General features: G+C 35.5%; 1 long non-coding RNA gene across 1 annotated transcript; it reads right to left on the reverse strand.

Moving 5' to 3' along the window:
• Nucleotides 1–2,809: 2,809 nt before the first annotated feature.
• LOC121973282 lies at nt 2,810–5,246 on the reverse strand. Its single transcript, XR_006109471.1, has 4 exons — nt 4,843–5,246; nt 4,609–4,756; nt 4,452–4,523; nt 2,810–2,855 (listed from the first exon to the last, which is right to left on the reverse strand). It is a non-coding gene; the product is annotated as an uncharacterized LOC121973282 (long non-coding RNA).
• Between the last annotated feature and the right edge of the window lie 4,504 nt (nt 5,247–9,750).

Below are 9,750 nucleotides of genomic sequence, written 5' to 3' on the forward strand. Positions count from 1 at the left end.
GATTTGGCCTCGAACACGCACCCTTCACCAAATTCGACTCCTGTGTACAAAAAATGCACAAAAGCAGATCTCCGAACAAAGAGAGTAAATATGCTCGAAAGGAAAGCTGGAAGTACGAAAGTGCATAGATAAAGCATGTACAAAGTATGTGAATGTGCGTCAAAACATGCTAAACAAGTATATACAATCTACGTACATCAAATAACGCAACCATAAACTCATCATGCTCGGCCGCGTCCTGGGCATCTGGGTCTGGTTGGTGTTGGGCCCCTCTCCGCCAAGACATGACACCATCATCCTCATCTACGTGGACTCCCGCTAATGAGAAACTCCTAGATCCTATGACGTTGAACTCAGTCATGGCCCAAACATGACCTCGGGTGACGTTAATACGTAGGTGGGCAAAATATGACAATACTGTTAGAGTGTATACTAAAAGTCTAAGCTTTTGTAAACATTTATTTTGAATAAAGAATCACATTTGGTCAAATTATCTACATTTGTTTGTAGTTGTTCAATTAATTTATATTGTAGATAACATAGTATGTGGTGTCACATACAGAAGATGATGTTATCAGTACCTTATAAATTATAAACAGTAGCTCCCGACCAAAATGGAAAGGAACAAACCATTGGAAGGTCGTAGTGTAATTAGGAATTAGTTTATCTTAACTATATAATTACACTAGTACACTTAGAGTGTATTGAGTAGGACCATTAGAGGTCGTTTCTTTTATACTGACTTTATAAAGGAACAAAGACCTCAGTTATTATGGAAGTGTGTGCTCTTAATCCTAATATAATAACAAGCACATATATTTGATTTTTATTTCTTTAAATTTTCAATGGGTGAGATTTAGTTCAATAAATCAATAAGCCCGATAAGTTGAGAAATGATATCACTTATAGTGTGTGTTGTTGATTATAGAAGGAAATTGTGTCCTAGTGATCTAGGTTGATAATGTCCTCAAGAAGAGCTCATAAGGATTGTCATGTTAAACCCTGCAGGTCGACTTAGTCCGACATGACGATAAGGTTGAGTGGTACTATTCTTGGACTAAGATATTAATTAAATGAGTTGTCAGTAACTCACTTAATTAGTGGACATTCGACATCTTAAACACAGGGAGACTAACACACTCATAATAAAAGGAGCCCAAAAATGTAATTTGGGATTGGTGCGGTAGTTCAATAATACTTCTCTAGTGGAATGAATTATTATTGATAAAATTAAGTTGTGTGTTCGGGGCGAACACGGGATGCTTAATTTTATCGGGAGACCAAAACAAATTCCTCCTCTCAGTCCCTATCGTAGCCTCTTATTTATAGAGTACTATACCCACCTTCATACCCATGGTGTAGGGGTCGGCCAAGCTAGCTTGTCGATCAAGCTAGGGCCGGCCAAACCATTGGTTCATGGGTGGCCAGCCCTAGCTTGAACCCAAGCTTAGGTGGCTGGCCCTATTTAATTAAAAAGGACTTTTAATTTTAAATTTTTCTTATGTGAAAGATATAATTTATTGGAGAGATTAAAAATTAAAATATCTCTTCTATAAGGTTCTACAAAAGATTAAAGAAAGAGATTAAATCTTTTTCCTTATTTGTAGATTGGAAAGATATTTTATTTTTCTTCTTTATAAATTATTCACATGTTGAAAAATTAAAATTATAGAAATTTCTTTTTATCAACCATGAAGGGATTTTAAAGGGAAATTTTATTTTTTTTTTAATTTCCGAAGACAAATAAGGAATTTTTAATTGTTGATTGAAAATTGTCTTGTTTGCTCTCCATGAGGTGGTCGGCCATGACATGAGGGATTAGGAAATTTTGTTTAATTTTTCTTAATTAATTCATGTCAAGGAAAGTTAAGGAAATTTTATTGTAATTAAATTTCCTTATTTGCCAAAGCTAAGGATTATAAAAGAGGGGGTTTTGGGAGCCTTCAAGGTGAACAACCTCTATTATTTTCTCCCTATTTTCTTCCTTGGTGTGGCCGACACTTCTCTTTCTCTTCTCTCCATCCTTGTGGCCGAACCTTTCTTCTTCCTTGGAGATCTTGTGGTGGCCGGATTTTAGCTTGGAGAAGAAGGAGAGAAAGCTTACCTCCCTTGGAGCTTGGTTGGTAGAAAAAGATCTTCATCTTTTGGAAGCATTGTGCTTGGCCGAAACTTGAAGAAAGGAGAAGAAGGTGCTTTGGTGGTTTCTCATCTCGGAAGATCATTGCCCACACAACGTCCGAGGTTAGAAGAGAAATACGGTAGAAGACCTAGAGGTTTTTGCTTGCAAAAGAAAAGGTATACTAGTATTTAATTTCCGCATCATACTAGTTTTATTTCTTTGTAAAAATACCAAATACAAGAGGCATGCGATTCTAGTATTTCGAATTTGTTTTTGTCACGCCCCAGGTAGTCCCTATCCGAAGAAATTTCGGTAGCATCTCCCCTGTACGGCGGACAATATGAATCTCAGTATACATATATCTATACCTCGGCCACACTCGGCCGGAACAATACACACAAATAGTAAACAATCCACGCAGTTATATTCAACATTTCTACACAGATATAATATGAACAATCCACGCAGTTATATAAAGAAAAGATGATATAGAAACCAACGAAGATATACGTACACATCCTACTCCACTACAACGAAGAAAAACAAAATCCACGAAGTAATGAAAATATATCCGCAGCGGAAAAACCAAAAGTAGTAAACCCAAGTGGTCGATATAAAGTCCACAATACAAACCCACAATACAAGTATATAAGATGCAAAAGTAAAATATAATCCGACAAAGAAAATCCTCGCGATAATGGGGCTAGCGACTGGAATATCTCCCGATGGCCTCAACCTGAAAAATAGTAACAACGGGGTGAGTTCAAAGAACTCAGCAGGTAATCCAATAGATATGTACAGCAACATATAACTACTAGCAACATCCTATGGTACAGTACACTAAACCATAGAGCCTACAGTCTCCTAACGGTACAACCTACTGATGCGGTCTCTAACGATATATGATATGCATAGCTGAAATAACTGTAATAACCAACAAAAGGCATAAAGTACGATCTATAGCAAGAATGATAAGAAAATGCATAACTGAAATAAACGGTGCTCACCTACGAGGCTTGGGCAAATGACTGTCAACATACAGATAAAAGTAGTCGAGCAAAAGCATGTATCCTGTATGCATGTCAATCATATGCAATCACCAAAATGCATCAATCATAACGAATGTAATCCGTGCATATGATGCAATATGACATAGTCACCCCTGACCAATCAACCATCTCACACACAATGGTGAGACCGGGTGGGCTATGACACCGTGCACTCTACCGTCACTACCCTGATGAGTGACCGAGACGGGATGCTGTCGAATACACCTATCCTCCTACCTCAAACATAGTGAGGGAGCTGATGCTCTCAACTCCCGACGCGATGACGGGGAGGATCCCGCAACCATCTACCCATGAGCACCCGGTGCACCACCGAGCAACACGCCATACACACCACAGTCGTGCCACTACCCATGCGTGAAACACGTTGTGTGCGGGCCTATGTGGCCGACGAGCTCAACAATAATGGAGTCGTCAATCGCCCAGCATGCAATCATGCAGGATGGTGCATGATGCTACAGTATGTCATACCTGAACATAGCCTCCTCCATATATGTGTGTGCCCAAAAGGTAAACGCATATATATAACCATGATATAAACAGCATAAATCCAAAGACATCACATATAACAATGATGTAAGTATCATGAATCCAAGAGCATGTATCACACATGTAAAGCAACTAATCCAGTAGAGTAGAGCACTATAGATATGCATCTCTATGAACATATATACACATGGCAAGAGATAAAATATCCAATCCTGAAATAAAGCAACTAGCAGATGAAGCATGTGATAGGTATCAACTAGCTAAGACCAAGAGAAAGAATAATCTACTATCTACCACTAGTAAGTATATATAAGCTAAACATATCATAAGACATTATCAAAAGATAAGTCAAAGGGTACCCGCCTCAAATAGAAGGTACAATCCAAATCCGAAGTCGAGACGCTCGTCTCGAATCAGAGTCCTGTGTCAAACAACATATATATTTTATTTAGCTAAATCCAAATGAAATAGCTAAATAAAACTCTCAATGCTAAATCAGGGCAAAACCCTAATCACCACAATCACAACTTACCAATTTAAATCTAATGGTCGATTAGGGTTAGTTACCTAATCCCTGATCACCAATTAGGTTATAAATCCAACGGTTGACTAGGGTTAATTACACTAACCCTAACCATTCCATTAGATTTATTCTACACAAATAAATCTACACAATTTAACAACTAATTACAACATGTATCAACTAACGATATACTAACATATCATCTCCAATTTATTCCTACACATAAATGGCTAATCAATCACTGATCAATTACCTCAATCTCCAACCTTTGCTCTTGATCCGCAGCCAAAGAAGTGCTGCTGGAACCAAAACAAAACAAACCTCCCTGGAATTAATCAGATCAAAAAGAGATTAGATCTCAACACAAACCTATCACCAACTAAGTCCAAGAAACAATCTACTCATCTTACCTCCTCCTCTTCAATCCCGTACCCTAATCAATAGCAAGGCAGAGGAGATCCAAGATCCAATCCAGGGAAAACCTAGCACGAGTCTGATCTGATTCCTTCCCTAATCCAAGCAACACCTCCCTGATACCAACCTCTCCAAACCCGAGACCTAATTCCACCGTCAAGAAGATTAGGATCGGTAAACAGAGAAGAAAACCAAAACTCTAAAATCCACAGCTAGGGTTAATAGCTTACCTTCGAAACCCTAGGGCATCTTCAAGCCGGCGATCGAATCGGGGAAGAGAGGGTCGGCAGAAACGAGAAGAAAGATCGGGGAAGGGTTGAGCAGAGGAAATCAAGATAATTCGTGCCTCCTTGATTGATTTCCGGCAAGCTCCGCAGATAGATCTACACCGGCGATCGTCGGCGTCGACTCGTCCACGCTCGGCGTCGGTTCGTCCCCGTGAGAGTCTTCAGAGAGATTAGAGCGAGAAGGAGAAGGCTTCGGCTAGATCTGAGCTAAAGGATCGATGCCGGTAGAAGGAAGACCGCCGGAGCTGAAGCCTTGCTCCCGTCGGCGCCGATCGCCCGCGAGAGAGAACAGAGAAGAGAGGGGAGATCGGGATCGCGTCGGGGCAGAGAGGGGAGGAAGAACTCGGTTAAAGGATTAAGTCGGGTTCGGGAAAAAGAAATAAGAAAGGAAATTTATAATTAACACTTTTCCTCACTTAAGCGGGTATCCCAAACAGGCTTTAATCCGAACCCGAAATTGATCCCCTCAAAATCCGTCATACGAGCTCCGAAAAATTCCTAGAAAATTTCTAAAAATTCCAAAAAAATTCTATAAGGATATTTTCCAAATAACCCTATTAATTGAATTTTCTGAGATCTCACAGTTTTCGATGTTGTGTTCTTTTGTTTTTCTTTTCCTTGTGATTTGATTGTTCTTTTCGGTTGACCTAAAGTTATTTAAGGAAATTAAATATTAGCTTTCCTTAAAAGGCTTTGTCTAGGCGGTGGTGGTTGTTCCCATATCCAAGAAGGCCATGTGCCTCTCCATGCAGTCCTGGAAGCCAATTTTGGAAATTAATATTTAATGGAATTAATAACCTAGGTGATTTGGATCGAACATGTTAAGTTCTGCAGGAGATCCAAGTCTAAACCTAAAAGAACAAATAGATTAAACTTTGGATCAAACGTGTTAAGTTCCGTAGGTGATCCAAGTTTAATTTAAAAGAACACATGGTAGCTAGGAAAAGGTTCAGACCTTTGTATAAAATTTTTGTACAGTGGAACCATTAGGTTTTCCGAGTAGCAACCAACAAATACGGCATATGTACTCGAGCGCTGGTGACATATCCAGCTGCGTAGACAATGGTCTGAAATATATGTAGACTAATATCTATATCTAATCTATGGTAGAGTGCGTATAAAATAAAGGAATGGAATGGACGCATCATAGTTATGTCTCGAGTGGATAGTGGTAATATGCAATAAACTAAAACCCTATAAAGTGCATAATCATGAACTCGAAGGTCAACTGACCTAAACATAATCACGGTGGGTATACGCTCTCCTCTGAAAAAATATGAATAAATTACATCCAGAGTGATGTGTGAGTAGGGATCACCAAATGGTAGATCCCTAGGAGGGTAACACTGAAACCGACATGTATATGGTCGTAGGTCTAAAAAGTCCTGGATAGTGGTAGGAGATAGTGTAATATCTGTACCAGTTACCCTAGTAACATAAGTGAGATCATCTACTCTAACCAAGTTATTATAAAACTCAGAACATAAATCTATGTTTACTGAATTGGTACAGTAAACAAGGTTCTGCAAGTTATAGTGGCTAATAACCTCTATAACTAGAATGCAAGAACGTAAAAAGAACGCTCTATCTAGACATTTAGTCCTAATGGCCATATAAATGGTCGATTCAAACTTAATCCTAAGTTCATCAGTGGGGAACCTAGGGTCTGTACTAGCAGACGAGGGCTCAGCACCAGATCTAGAGCGCTTTCTACATTATAAAAGAAACTATACTTAAACAGGTAATCAATTAAATATTTAAAGAAACTTCGGATAGGAAGAAAAATTTACCGAGGCATCGTGAATAAAATTTTAGAGCTGATGACCTCGGTTGATTTGCAGCAACGGAATAACCACAGAATAAAATTTTATATTTGATCACTCTCATAGTAAAGCTCAAAACAAGCCTTAGCAAGAGCGAAGGAAAGTGGTGTAAAAGCTGAGGGCGCCCCTGCCCCCTATTTATAGGGGGCTCCGGGAGCCCAGACCGTTCCCGGGCGCCCGGGGCTGGCTGGGGCGGGGTGGCCGGAGTCCCTTTCGGGAGTCCCGGAAGGGTATACCAGGGGCGCCCGCCTTTTTTTATAAAGAAAATAAATTTTTAAGTTTTAAAGAATATTTAAGATTAATAAAAAATTTAGGTTTAAATATAAATTTTTAATTTTTAAAAAAAATTAAGTTTAATTTTAAAATGAATTTTTAAGTTAAAAAAAGTTTAATTTTAAAATTAATTTAAAGAAAATTTAATTTTAATTTTAAAATAAATTTTTAAGTTTTAAAAAATTTTATTTTAATTTTAAAATAAATTCTTAAATTTTAAAAAATTTAAGTTTAATTTTAAAATGATTTTTTAAGTTTTAAAAAATTAAGTTTAATTTTCAAATGACTTTTTAAGTTTTTTTTTAAAAAAATTAAGTTTAATTTTAAAATGACTTTTTAAGTTAAAAAAATAACTTTAAAATGAATTTTTAAGTTACAAAAAAATTTTAATTTTAAAATGAATTTTTAAGTTTAAAAAGTATACATTTAAATTTAAAATGAATTTTTAAGTTTAAAGAAAAAATAAAAAAATTAAGTTTAAATTTTAAAATGAATTTTTAAGTTAAGAAAAATTAAGTTTAATTTAAAATGAATTTTTAAGTTAAAAAAATAAGTTTAAAATTAATTTTTAAGTTTTAAAAAAATATTAAGTTTATTTTTAAATAAATTTTTAAGTTTTAAAGAAAATTTTAATGTTTAATTTCAAAATATATTTTTAAATTAAAAAAATTTTAATTTTAAAATGAATTTTTAAGTTTATAAAAATTAATTTTAATTTTAAAAGAAATTTTTAAGTTTTAAAAAAAAATTAATTTTAATTTTAAAATAAAATTTTTAAGTTAAAAAAATTAATTTTAAAATGAATTTTTAAGTTTATAAAATAAATATTTAAGTTTTAAAATTAAATTTTTAAGTTTTAAAAATAAAATTTTAAGTTTAATTTTAAAATGAATTTTTAAGTTTTTAGAAAAAAAAAAAATTAAGTTTAAGTTTTAAAAATAAAATTAAGTTTACTTTAATTTAATTTTCTTTGACTTAATTTTATTTTATTTTATTTCGATTTAATTTAATTTGAATTTTAATTTGATTTAATTTAATTTGAATTTTGATTGGGTCCTTTGTCATCTCACCTGATCTACGTTTAAATTAAGGAATCCTATAATTTTGTGAGATGAATTAGGTTCAATTTTATGGTTTTGTTTTTAACTTGTGTTAGATTCAGGTTTAGCTTTGGGTTCAACAGATAGGCATTCTCTGGATAAACTTCTGGGTTGTGGTGAGTCACTTGAACATCATTAGAGTAACCATGCCTTCGAGGTTTTCCAAATAGTCCTATCCACTGGACTTAGTACAAAACCTTGGTCTAACTGGTTAGGATCCATAAGGGGTAGCTTCGGTCAGTTCTACTTAGCCGAATGCACCAGGTCGAAGTCATATCTTCCTAGACATGCATAGACTAAGCTTCCCTAACGTACTATCATCCAAAACTTCACCAGTACCATTTTTCAAGTTAAACTTGAGTCTCTTTCTAATTAGTCCTAAGTACATTGCCGGGTAGATTAGTTTGAGTTACCCTTCCGGGTACGTTAGTTTTGGAGGTGCCAGCTATTCTGGAGCCTCCTCCTGAATTATTGGCCTTTTAAATTAATTTTTAGTTTTAGGTTTATGTTTATTTCTTTTATAGTTATACTTTACTTGATGATAGTCTAAGTTTTGGTGAGCTTTAGAATATATAGATTTTGAGTTTTTTTGTCTAGGTTTGTATTCTGGTTTTTGATTTGGTTTATTTGACATTATGTAATATAATTTATTTTTAGGTATGTAATATTGGTTAAGTCCTATTTGTGTGGTTAAGCATGCTTTCGGAACCCAAGCTTTTCTTGTTGGTTTGTGTTGGGTTATTAATGAATTAAATGTTTTATTTGAACTTGGCTTATAGCCAAGTCCGGTTTTGTTGTAACTTGCTTTTTGATTATTTAAGATTGAGTCTAAATTTTTTGATCTTGTAGTAAATTTTTCTAACATACTTTTTAAATTGTTAATTTCTAATTTTAATGATGATTTCTCCTCCTCAAGTGTTAGATCTTGAGTTGGTTTGTTATTTGTGATTTGTTTCTTGAGGTTTTGATTTTCCTCAAGGAGCAATTTATTTTCTTTTTCAATTTTCATTAATTTATTATTTAAACACGAAATCATTTTAAAAAACTTTTTGTTCAAATTAAAGTATACCTCTTCGGAACCTTTGGAAATGAGTATGGACTCGTGGCTCGATTCGAGTTCGAACCCATCTTTTGATTCATCCTCCGACTCTGCTTCGCGGGCCATCAGCGCGAGGTAGCTCTGGTTCTTCTGATCTTCGTCCTCTGATTCTTCCGAAGATGAGTCATCCCACGTTGCTTTGAGGGCCTTCTTTTTGGTCGGCTTCGTTTTGTCATTCTTCGCTCTCGAACACTCATTCTTGTAGTGCCCCTTTTTGTTGCATCTGAAGCACGTCACGTTCCTCGATTCGGTTGGAGTGTTGATCTTCTGAAGATCCTTCTTGCTGAAGCTCCTTTTCTTCCTGGTGAACATCTTGTTGGACCATTGCGGCCGGCTAGGAGGGGGTTGGATATCCTGCAAACACAAAAAGACAAACCCTCCTCGAACTCTTTAAACTAACACTTGCATATATAAAGTAAGCTGATAAATTAAAAGCATAAAGAAAAAGTGAGGCACAAAAGGTTTACTTGGTTACAACCGATATGGTTGTTAATCCAAGGAAAATTAAGCTCACTAAAATATCTCCTCAGGCGGAGAAGCCTCGTACAGCAATGTA

This window comes from Zingiber officinale, chromosome 4A, assembly GCF_018446385.1.
Source record: "Zingiber officinale cultivar Zhangliang chromosome 4A, Zo_v1.1, whole genome shotgun sequence".
Taxonomy (NCBI): Eukaryota; Viridiplantae; Streptophyta; class Magnoliopsida; order Zingiberales; family Zingiberaceae; genus Zingiber; species Zingiber officinale.